Source organism: Otolemur garnettii, unplaced genomic scaffold (assembly GCF_000181295.1).
Source record: "Otolemur garnettii isolate 467f Iridium unplaced genomic scaffold, OtoGar3 scaffold00175, whole genome shotgun sequence".
NCBI classification, from domain to species: domain Eukaryota; kingdom Metazoa; phylum Chordata; class Mammalia; order Primates; family Galagidae; genus Otolemur; species Otolemur garnettii.
Window position 1 is genome coordinate 3,349,360 of NW_003852570.1, and position 11,766 is coordinate 3,361,125.

Below are 11,766 nucleotides of genomic sequence, written 5' to 3' on the forward strand. Positions count from 1 at the left end.
TTTCATGATCAGAACACTTAAGAAAATTGGCATAGAAGGGACATTTCTCAAATTGATAGAGGCCATATACAGCAAACCCACAGCCAATATCTTACTGAATCGAGTTAAATTTAAATCATTTCCACTCAGATCAGGAACCAGGCAAGGTTTCCCATCGTCTCCATTATTGTTTAACATTGTAATGGAAGTTTTAGCCATTGCAATTAGGGAGGAAAGGGTAATAAAGTGTATCCATATAGGATTGGAAGAAATTAAACTTTAACTCTTCGCATATGACATGATTGTATACGTGGAAAATACCAGGAATTCTACTATAAAACTCTTAGAAATGATCCAGGAATACAGCAGCATCTCAGGTTACAAAATCAACACTAATAAATAGGTAGCCTTTATCTATACCAACAACAGTCAAGCTGAAAAATAGTCAAGAACTCTATTCCGTTTACAGTAGTGCCAAAGAAGATGAAAAATCTGGGAGTTTACCAAACAAAGGACGTGAAAGACCTTTATAAAGAGAACTATGAAACTCCAAGAAATAGCTGAAAATATTAACAAATGGAAAAACATACAATGCTCATGGCTGGGAGGAATCAACATTGTTAAAATGTCCATACTACCCAAAGTAGTATATAATTTTAATGCCATCCCTATTAAAGTTCCATTGTCATACTTTAAAGATCTAGGGAAAATAATATTTTGTTTTCTATGGAGTCAGAAAAAACCTTGAATAGAGAAGATATTGAGAAATAAAAACAAAACAGGAAGAATCACGCCACCAAACACCAAAGTATACCATAAATCCATAGTGATCAAAACCACATGGTATTTGCTCAAAAACAGAAAGGTAGTGATATGGAACAGAATAGAGAACCAAGAGATGAACCCAGCTACTTACCATTATGTGATCTTTGACAAACCAATTAAAAACACTGAGTGGGGAAAAGACTCCCTATTTAACAAATGGTGCTGGACGAACTGGCTGGCAACCTGAAGAAGACTGAAACTGGATACACACCTTTCACCACTAACTAAGATTGACTCTCACTGGATTAAAGATTTAAACTTAAGACATAAAACTATACAAGTACTAGAAGAAAGTATAGGGAAAACACTTGAAGAAATTGGCCTGGGTGAAAATTTTATGAAGAGGACTCCCCACGCAATTGAAGTAACATCAAAAATACACTACTGGGACCTCCTCAAATTAAAAAGCTTCTGCACAGTAAGGAAAGTAAGTAGACACTCCTCAGAATGGGAGAAGATATTTGCTGGTTATGTCTCCAACAAAGGTTTAATAACCAAAATTCACAGAGAACTCAAACATATTAGCAAGAAGAGAACAAGTGATCCCCTCTCAGGGTGGGCAAGAGATTTGAAGAGAAATTTGTCTGAAGACAGGCATATGGCCAACAAACATATGAAAAAATGCTCACCATTCTTAATCATCGGAGAAATAAAAATCAAAACTACTTTGAGATATCATCTAACACCAGTTAGATTAGCCCATATCACAAAATTCCAAAATCACAGATGCTGGTGTGGATGTGGAGAAAAGGGAACACTTCTACATTGCTGGTGGGATTGCAAACTAATATGTGCTTTTTGGAAAGACATCTGGAGAACACTTAGAGAACTAAAAATAGACCTGTTATTTGATCCTATAATTCCTCTATTAGGTATATATCCAGAAGACCAAACATCACACTACAATAAAGATATCTGTATCAGAATGTTCATTGCAGCCCAGTTAATAATTGCTAGGTCATGGAAGAAGCCCAGGAGCCCATTCATCCACGAATGGATCAATAAGTTTTGGTATATGTACACCATGGAATACTATGCAGCCATTAAGAAAGATGGAGACATTACCTCCTTCTTGTTTACATGAATGGAGCTGGAAAATATTCTTCTTAGCAAAGTATCACAGTAATGGAAGGAAAAGTGTCCAATATACTCAGCCCTACTATGAAACTAATTTATAGCTTTCATAGGAAAGCTATAACCCAATTTTAGCCCAGGAACCTGGGGAGAGGAGAGAGGGAGGGGAGGGTGGAGGGTAGTGGGAGGGAGGGTGATTGGCAGGATCACGCCTATGGTTCATCCTATAAGGATACATATGAATCTCTCTAAATGTAGAATATAAATGTCTTAACACAATAACTAAGAAAAAGACATGAAGGTTATGTTAACCAGTTAGATGAAAGTACTTCAAATTGTATACAGAGACAGTACACTGTGCCCCATGATAGTATTAATGTACACTGTTATGATTTAGTAGAAAAGAAAAAAAAAAGAAGGACTTAGGAAACATTTCTTTCTCCTCAAATTTTTGGAATAGTTTCTGCAGTATGGGGATAAGTTCTTTGAACATTTGGTAGAATTCTGATATGAAGTCATCAGGACCAGGGCATTTTTGTTTGTTTATTTTTTTAATTTTTTATCTCAGTGCTTTAAACTTGTCTATTTAGAAGGTCTATTTCATCTTCATTAATTCTAGGGAGGGAGTGTGATTCCAAGTATTGATCCATTTCATCTACATTATCAAATTTCTGGGCATAGAGTTTCTTGTAGTATTCAGAGATAATCTCTTGTATCTCTGCGGCATGTTTTTATTTCTCCCTTATTGTTCCCGATTGAAGTTATTAGAGATTTTAATTTTCTATTTCTAGTAAGTCTAGCCAAGCATTTGTTTATTTTATTTACTTTTTCAAGAAACCATCTTTTTGTTTCATTAATTTTGTGAATGATTTTTTTTTGTTTTCAATCTCTTTAATCTCTGAGTTAATTTTGGCTATTTCTTTTCTTCTGTTTGGTTTAGGGTTAGATTTCTCTTCTTTTTCCAAGTCCATAAGGTGATTTGTGAGTGTGTTAATGTGATCTTTTTTTGTTTTTCAAAGGTAGGTATGGAGCACAATGAACTTTCCTCTCAGGACTGCTTTTGCTGTGTCCCAGATTTTTTGGTAACTTTTGTCTTCATTGTTGTTGTGTTTGAGGAAATTGGCAAGTTCCTCTTTATTATCCTCTTGGACCCATCTATCATTCATCAGAAGTTTGTTTTGTTTCCCAGATTTTGTGTGGGGTTGAACACTTTTGTTGGAGTCAAGCTAAACCATTACAGCCTTGTGGTCTGAGAACAGACATGGTATAATTTCTATTTCTTTAATTTTGCTTAGATTAGATTTGAATTCTAGAATATGATCTATTTTAGAGTACGTGCCATGAGCTGATAAAAAAAAAAAAGATGTTCTTTTTATTTGGGATGGTGTGTTCTATATATGTCAATCCCATTTCATCTAGGGTGACGTTTAAGTCCTTTGTATCTTTGTTTCACTTCAGTTTAGAGGATCTGTTTAGTTTTGTCAGAGGGGTGTTAAAGTCCCAAACTACTAAGGTGTTGTAGGATATAATATTGCTCAGACCCCCTCAAGGTCTGTTTTATAAATTTGGGAGCATTTAAATGAGGTGCATAAATGTTTAGCATTGAGATGTCTTCTTGTTGTATTGTTCCTTTGACCAATATGAAGTGACCACCTTTGTCTTTCTTAACTAAAGTTGCTTTCAATCTTCTTGTATCTGTGAATACAATTGCAACCCCTCTTTTCTACTGATTTCCCTTTGCTTGATACACTGTTTTCCACGCCTTAACCCTGACATGTGACTTGTCCTTCAGGGATAAGTGTGTATCCTGGAGACAACATATGGTTGGCTTGCATTTTTTCATCCAGTCATCCAGCCTGTGCCTCTTCAGTGGGGAATTCAATTCATTGACATTTATTGAAAGTATCAATAGTAGTGGTAAAATTCTATTCATCTTTTTGTGAGGTAGTTTGTTGTGTAGTTTAATCCTTTGTGCCATTTTAAGAATTAAATTCTGTCCTCTGGCTTCTGGATGGATACTTTTGTTGTGGTCCACTGTGGTGTTCAGTATTGAGAATAGGTCTAAGTATTTTCTGCAGATCTGGTGTTTTTGTGGCAAATTTACTCAATGCTTGTAAATATGCAAATGTTTTGATTTCTCTGTCAATTTTGAAGCTAAGTTTGGCAGGATACAGAATTCTAGGCTGAATATTATTTTGTTTAAGGATGTTGAAAGTGGATGACTATACTCTCCTGGCTTGGAAAGTTTCAGTAGAAAAGTCTGCTGTCAATCTAATGGTTCTGCCCTTGTAAGTCAGTTGGCACTTATTCCTAGTGGCTTGCAGGATTTTCTCCTTCATCTTGATTTTGGACAGATTCATTACAATGTGTCTTGGAGAGTTTTTGTTAGCATTGAGATGTCACAGGGTTCAGTATCCATCTGAAAGGAGTGGGTTAGGATTTTTTGGAAACTTAGGAAGTTTTCATTTATGATAGTCTCCAGCAGAGCTTCCATACTTTTGGGACAGTCTTCTTCTCCATCATGGATTCCTATTAGCCATATGTTGGAATGCTTCATGGCATCCTGTAGTTCTCTAAGTGCCTGCTCTGTTTTTTATCTCTTCTTTTATGACTCTGTTATTATCTGTGTTAAGTTGAAGACTTTACCCTCTAATTCTGGTGTTCTTTCTTTTCTATGGTCTAATCTATTCTTGATACTTTCTACCACTTCTTTACATTCCCTGATTGATTCCTTCATCTCTTTAAGCTCTTCCATATCTTTTCTGTATTCTACATATCTCTCATCTGACTTTTGGTTCTGTCTTTCCATTTTGTTTTCCAATCCCTTTAATGTCTTATCAACCATATTTTATATTCCCTGCCTGTCAAATTCATTAATTCTTTATAGGAGGAGTCTTATTTATAAATTGAATCATGGTCCCTTGAGGAGTTGCTCTAATTTGTTGCCTGAATTTTTATTTTGGTTCCTCCTCATGTGTGCTTTCTTGTCATTCACTTCCTTGTGCACCTTTCTCATTCACACTTCTTCCTTTCTCTAAAGTTACCTTGTTCCAGAGTTTAGGTGAGGAATGGACCTCTTGTCATAGGGTCAGAAGGCAGAGAAAGGTTACAACAAGCAAAGAGAAGTGAGAGGAAAGGAGAAAAAGAAGAAGAAGAAAAGGAAATAAAAGAGGAAGAAGTACAGGAGAAAATCAAAAGGAAGAAAAAGGAGAGAAAGAAAGGTACTGACAAGGGAAGAAGAGGGACTAATAGAAGAAAATTGAGGAGCAGGTGAGATGGAGGACAAGAAGGAAGGATGAGAGTGATAGAAGAGATGTTTTTCAGCACCTTACTATGGCCACTCCTATAGCTCAAGGGGTGTGAGGAGCTGAGCTGGGTGGGTTCTTCAAAGATGGGCCCACCTTACTTGTCTGACCACAGCCAGACTCTTCCTCTGCCAAAAAAAATAAAAAATAGGAAGAGAAGAAGAAAAGCAAACACAAAACCCAAGAAGGAAAAATTGGATAAGGAAGAAAGTAAAGAAAAAAAAAGTAGAAAGTATCTGCAGTATAGTCTTCTGACTACTTTCTTCCTGGAGCCAAAATTAGAAAGATCTCTTGGCTTCTTTGAGCCAGGCTACTACTGCGGTCAAACTGATAGGCCACCACCACATCCCACACACCTCACCCAAATGGTGAGAAGAGAAAGAATAAGCAAGGAAAAAGAAGAGACGATAGATAGATAGATAGATAGATAGATAGATAGATAGATCGATCAAGAAAATTTAAACATGCCATTTGATCAAATTAAGGGGACAGATGAAGGAGGGATAAAAAAGAAAACAAAAAGGCAACAAACCAAGAAAAAGAGAAAGATAATACTACAAGTGGGGTAAGGGTAATGTCTTGGCTGATGCAGAAGTACTTTATGTGGGAGAAATGGGGTGAGTAGAAGGGACTCTATCAACTGAGAGAATGCCATGGAGTGTGCTAGGGTGAGGGAGTAGTTCAAGCTAAAATCTTGCAACCAAAACCAAAAAAAACAAAATTAAAAAAATACAGAAATCCTTGCTCTCTTTTAATGTAAATAATGGAATCAGGAGAAGATCCAACCTTACAAATCAGCAAAAGGCAACACACATTGAAACAAAATATTAGAAAAGCAAAGCAAAGTAAGATAAAAAAAAATGCTAAGATAGCCTTATATAAGCACTCTCAGCAACCAATTGAGGGATATGAATTAAATACAAGAGAGAAGGCAAAAAAAAAGCAACAGCAATGAAAAGAAGAAAAAGAAGAAAAAACATATATACACATATATGTAAGATGTAGGGATTCGCTCTCTGTGGCAGTATATTTATGCTGTAATATACTGGACACCAGGTGGAGCTGTGAATTGAGGTCAGACAACACAGGTATTAACTTCCCTTTGGATCCCAAGCTTAGAGCAATATGCCATCTTATTTATTCCTGGTGATTGCCCATCCACCTCAGCACTTAGCTCCCACAGATTTGGGATTCCACAGTTCTCAATAGTTCCTTAGAGACAGGACTCTGCAATGAGGACTGGGGATTTCTGTGCCTGTCCCAAGTGAAGGATCAATCCCAGCAGGTGGGATCTTGTCTTCTTCTCTCTATGTTCCCAGCAAAAAGCCCGCTGGCAGTATGGCACACTGTTTCCAACAATGGGAGAAATTTCTCCCCATACAGTTGTCTCCCTGCTGCCAAATCACAGTGAGGCTGCACCATACAGCACTCCAAACTGGCCCCCAAATTCTCCTGGAAGTGCCTACTTCTTCATTCCTTCCAGAAATCCTGAATCTGATAAAGGCATACATCTGTGCCCTGGCAGGCACCTAGCAACATGTTCCCTTGCACTTGCTTCTGCAGTTCTCCTCTAGGAACTCTTCCCCTTTGGAAGTTCCACTGGCTGTCACCTGTGTCAGAGTCACTCGAGCTAGCAATCCAATCTGGCTACCAAATTCTGCTCCAGAAATCAGTGTTTAGTCTCCCAAAAGGAATGTAGAAATTATTCCCTGGATCACACCATAGCTGCCCCATGCCACTGCAGCCCCAGGTACCGGCCCAGAGCCACTACGGCCTGGGAGAGCCCACTGAAACTTGATTATATGTGATAGTTCTCCACAGTTCTGACCAAATACCCCTGTACACTTCCACACTGCATATGCAGAGCCACTGCTTTATGTTGATATTCCACAATTGGCCCCATACAGCCCTCTCCCTTTGTATCTTTGCTCTAGGAAGGCTCAGCTAAACATTCTTCCCATCTGCCATCATGCTCCACCCTCTAAACCTGTAAATAATTAAAGTGACAGTAAAAGTTAAAGTGACAGGAAGTGGATTTAAAATATGGAGGATTAAGGCAATAAAGTGGATTAATGAGAGCATGGACAAAAAGAACCAAAAAAAAAATGGATGAAATACATGAAGAGTACAGAGAGTATACAGCAGGGCTCATAGAATTGAAGGAGTCAGTCAGGGAACTTAAAGATATAGTAGGATTTGTCAACAACAGATTTGACCACAGAGAAGAAATAATCTCAGAGCTAGAGGATAAAGCTTTTGTGCTAACCCAGGTAGTTAAGGAGGCAGAAAAGAAGAGAGGTAGAACAGAACAGTCACTCAGAGAATTATGGGACTTCACAAATGTTTCAAACATACAAATTATTGGTATTTCTGAAGGGCAAGAATAAAGTCCCAAAGGAATGGAAGCCCTATTGGTTGAGATTATAAATGAAAATTTCTCAAGTTTCACTAAATATTCTGAAACACTCCTTTTAGAGGGCTATCAAACCCTAAGTCATCTCAACACAATTACAGCATCTCAAAGACACATTGTAATGAACCTGTCCAAAGTCAAAACAAAAAAGAAAATTCTGCAAGCTGCAGGAGTAAGCATCAATTGATCTACAGGAGTAGATCCATCAGGGTGACAGTGGACTATTCAGCTAATATATTCTAAGCCAGAAGAGAGTGGTCGACTACCTTTAACCTTCTTTAAAAAAGTAATTCTCAGCCCAAAATTCTGTATCCTGCTAAACTAAGCTTCAAAATAGATTGAGGAATCAAATCTTTTACTGATATGTGAACACTGATGGAATTATCCACAACAAGACAAGCTGTACATAAAATACTTAGAACTGTTCTCAACACTGAACATTACAATGGATGACCAGGAAAGTAAACACACAGAAACTAAAGGACAACAATAGCTTCACAATGGGACAGAAAATAAAATTAAGCAATGGATTTTCAAAAATAGCATGAATAGAACTCCTGACACTTATCAATTCTCTCATTAAATGTTAATAGTTGAATTCCCCCAGAAGAGACACAGGTCGATCAACTGGACAAAAAAGCACAAGCCATCTGTATATCCTCTACAAGAAAGACACCTAACCTTGAAGGACAACTGTAGACGTAGGGAGGAGGGATGGAAAAGAGTATTACAGGCAAATGGAAATTGGAAGAAAAGAGGGATCACAATCTTATTTTCAGATGCAAGTGGATTTAAAGCAACTAAAGTTTAGAAAAACATGATAACTTCATTCTGGTCAAGGGAGCAAGACAGCAAGAAGACATTTAAATTCTAAATATCCATGCACCCAACTTACATGCTTTCATACTTAGAAACCAGACCTTGATTGTTCTAAGCATAATACCTGGGGACTTTCACACCCCTGTGGTAGAATAGGGCAGATCATCTAAACAGAAACTAGACAAAGATATAGTGGAATTAAGCACAACCCTAGAACACATGAACTTAATAGACATATGTATAGCACACAATCCCAAAACCAGGTAATATATGTTCTTCTCATGAGCCCATGGAACTAACACCAAAATAGATCATACCCTAGGATACAAATGAAATGTCAGCAAAACCAAAAGAATTAAAATTATACTTTGTATCTTATCTGACCACCAGGCAATAAAGGTGGAACTCAATTCCAACATAAATTTTCATCCCCACATAAAGGCATGGAAAATAAACAATCTTATGCTAAATAACTGTTGGGTCAAGGAAGATATAGAAAAATAATTCGTTAACTTACTTGAGTATAAAAACAATGAAGACACAAGCTACCAAAAATTGTGGGACACAGCAAAACCAGTTGTAAGGAGGAAATTTATTGAATTACATGCCTACAACCAAAAAACCAAAAACAGAGCTTAATTCATAATTGCCAAGTTGTGGAAGCAACCTAAGTTCCCATCAACCCATGAATGGATCAAGAAACTATGGGATATGTGTACCACAGAATATTATGCAGCCACTAAAAAAGATGGAGACTTTACATCTTTTACATTTACCTGGACATAGTTGAAATAATTCTTCTCAGTAAAGTGTCACAAGAATGGAAAGATAAATATCCAATGTACTCCATAGTAATATGAAATCAATATATAAACAAATACATGTTCATAAGAACAATAGAACACTATTATAGTCCAGTTCGGGGGTAGAGGAAGCAGGAGGATGTAAAGTGGAAGACGTATGGCAGAAGGTGGGAAGGCATGAGGTGGGATCTCACCCACACATTGTGAGGGTGTATAACATGCCCACTGGGTGAGGGGCTCTTCTACAAATAGAACTTTACCCTGGAAGTGAGAACAATGTAACTGAAATATTGTACCCTCATATTAATTAGAATAAAGTTTAAAAAATGAAAAATAAAAAAAAATAGTGAGAGCATCAGTAATCTAATAAATCATATTGCAGGGTACATGTCAAAACTATTAAGATTAGAGTATAAATATCTTAACACAATAATAAAGTAAGTGAAGTGAAAGATATGTTAACCAGTTTGATGTAAGCACTCCAATTTATATATGAAATCAGCACATTGTAACACATAAATTGATTAATGTACACAGTTATAATAAAAAACTTAAGAGAAAAAAATGGAAAACGTACAGCAAGTTAATCCCAAACCTGCCAGAAGAAAAATAATAAAAGTTATGTTAGAAATAAATGAAAATGAAAACTAAAGAATCATTCAGAAAATTAATGAAAGAGGAGGCGGAGCAAGATGGAGGAGGAGATGCATCCCTGAGTCAACTCTCCTGGTGGTTTCAGGTGAGACAGGGTTTATTGGATCTCTTCTGTGTGGAGTCCTTGCGTGGATAAGCAGCGCAGGGTGAGCAGCAAAGAGGTGAATTGCTGGATTGGAAGTGTAGCCCACAACTACGGTGTCAGTCAGAAAAATCAGGACAGCAGCTGAAATGGCACCATCTGGGACCTGCGCTGTTGTTGACAAATCCTACTATATCTTTAAGTTCCCTGACTGACTCCTTCAATTCTAAGAGCCCTGCTGTATACTCTCTGTACTCTTCATGTATTTCATCCATTTTTTTTTTTTTGGTTCTTTTTGTCCATGCTCTCATCAATCCACTTTATTGCCTTAATCCTCCATATTTTAAATCCACTTCCTGTCACTTTAACTTTTACTGTCACTTTAATTATTTACAGGTTTAGAGGGTGGAGCATGATGGCAGATGGGAAGAATGTTTAGCTGAGCCTTCCTAGAGCAAAGATACAAAGGGAGAGGGCTGTATGGGGCCAATTGTGGAATATCAACATAAAGCAGTGGCTCTGCATATGCAGTGTGGAAGTGTACAGGGGTATTTGGTCAGAACTGTGGAGAACTATCACATATAATCAAGTTTCAGTGGGCTCTCCCAGGCCGTAGTGGCTCTGGGCCAGTACCTGGGGCTGCAGTGGCATGGGGCAGCTATGGTGTGATCCAGGGAATAATTTCTACATTCCTTTTGGGAGACTAAACACTGATTGTGAGAATTGTGTTAACAGTGACACTTGTCTCATATCATTTGAACTGGGCCAATCACCTGAGAACTATCTAAAGTGATACCCTGGGGGTGTGATTGAGGGAAGGTGTGGTTTTCCTTTCCTGACCATTGCCAGTAAGGGGAGGGGTGACTTAATCACTCTTTTTTCTCCACAGCTGACCTTAACCCAGAGTAATTGATTTTCTAAGGTAGAACAGATACCAACTGTAAACAAGATAGAGACAAGCAGACATCTAGGCTCTCAGACCATAGCATTATTTGCACCCTTGGCAAAGTTCTAGGGGAAAAGATACAGATACTAGTCCCAGCCTTTGCCCAAAAAGGCCAGCAAAATATCACTCCCAGAGCCCCTAATCCAACTTCCTCCTACCAGCTCCACCTAACCAAGCAGAGTAAATCCAGCATGGGGCGGAGCCAGCGGAAAAACTCCAGTAGTAGGAATAACCAAAGTAGAGCAACCCCCCAAGGAAGGACGTGGCAGGGGTAACTGAAGATCCAACCCATAAAGAGATGGCAGAGATGACAGAAATTGAGTTCAGAATGTGGATACTAAACAAGATTAATAGAATGGAAGAAAGGAAAGAGCTAGTGTTTCAAGAAATGATTCAAAAAATGTCTCAAGAAATTCAAAAGATGTCCAAAGAAATTATTCAAAAGATGACTAAAGAATTCAATGATTTCAAAGATAAAATGATCAAAGACTTTGAAACTTTGAGACAAGAGGTCGCAGCCCTCAAATATTTGAAAAACACAGTGGAATCTCTTCATAACAGAGGGGAACAAACTGAAGAAAGGATCTCTGACATTGAAGACTAAGCCTTTGAACAAGCCAAAGAGTGCAAGGATGAAAAAAAATGGAAAACAAGAACGGATCTTTCTCTGAAAGAGCTCTGGGATAATTAAAAAAAAACTGATATTCACCTTATAGGAATCCCTGAAAGTGATGAAGCTGCCTCACAAAACACAGAGGCTCTTCTTCTTAAAATTTTGAAACAGAATTTCCCAGACATCCCAAGAGATCCATAATTTCAGATAGCAGATAGTTTCAGAACCCCAGCACGACTCAACCCAAACAAGA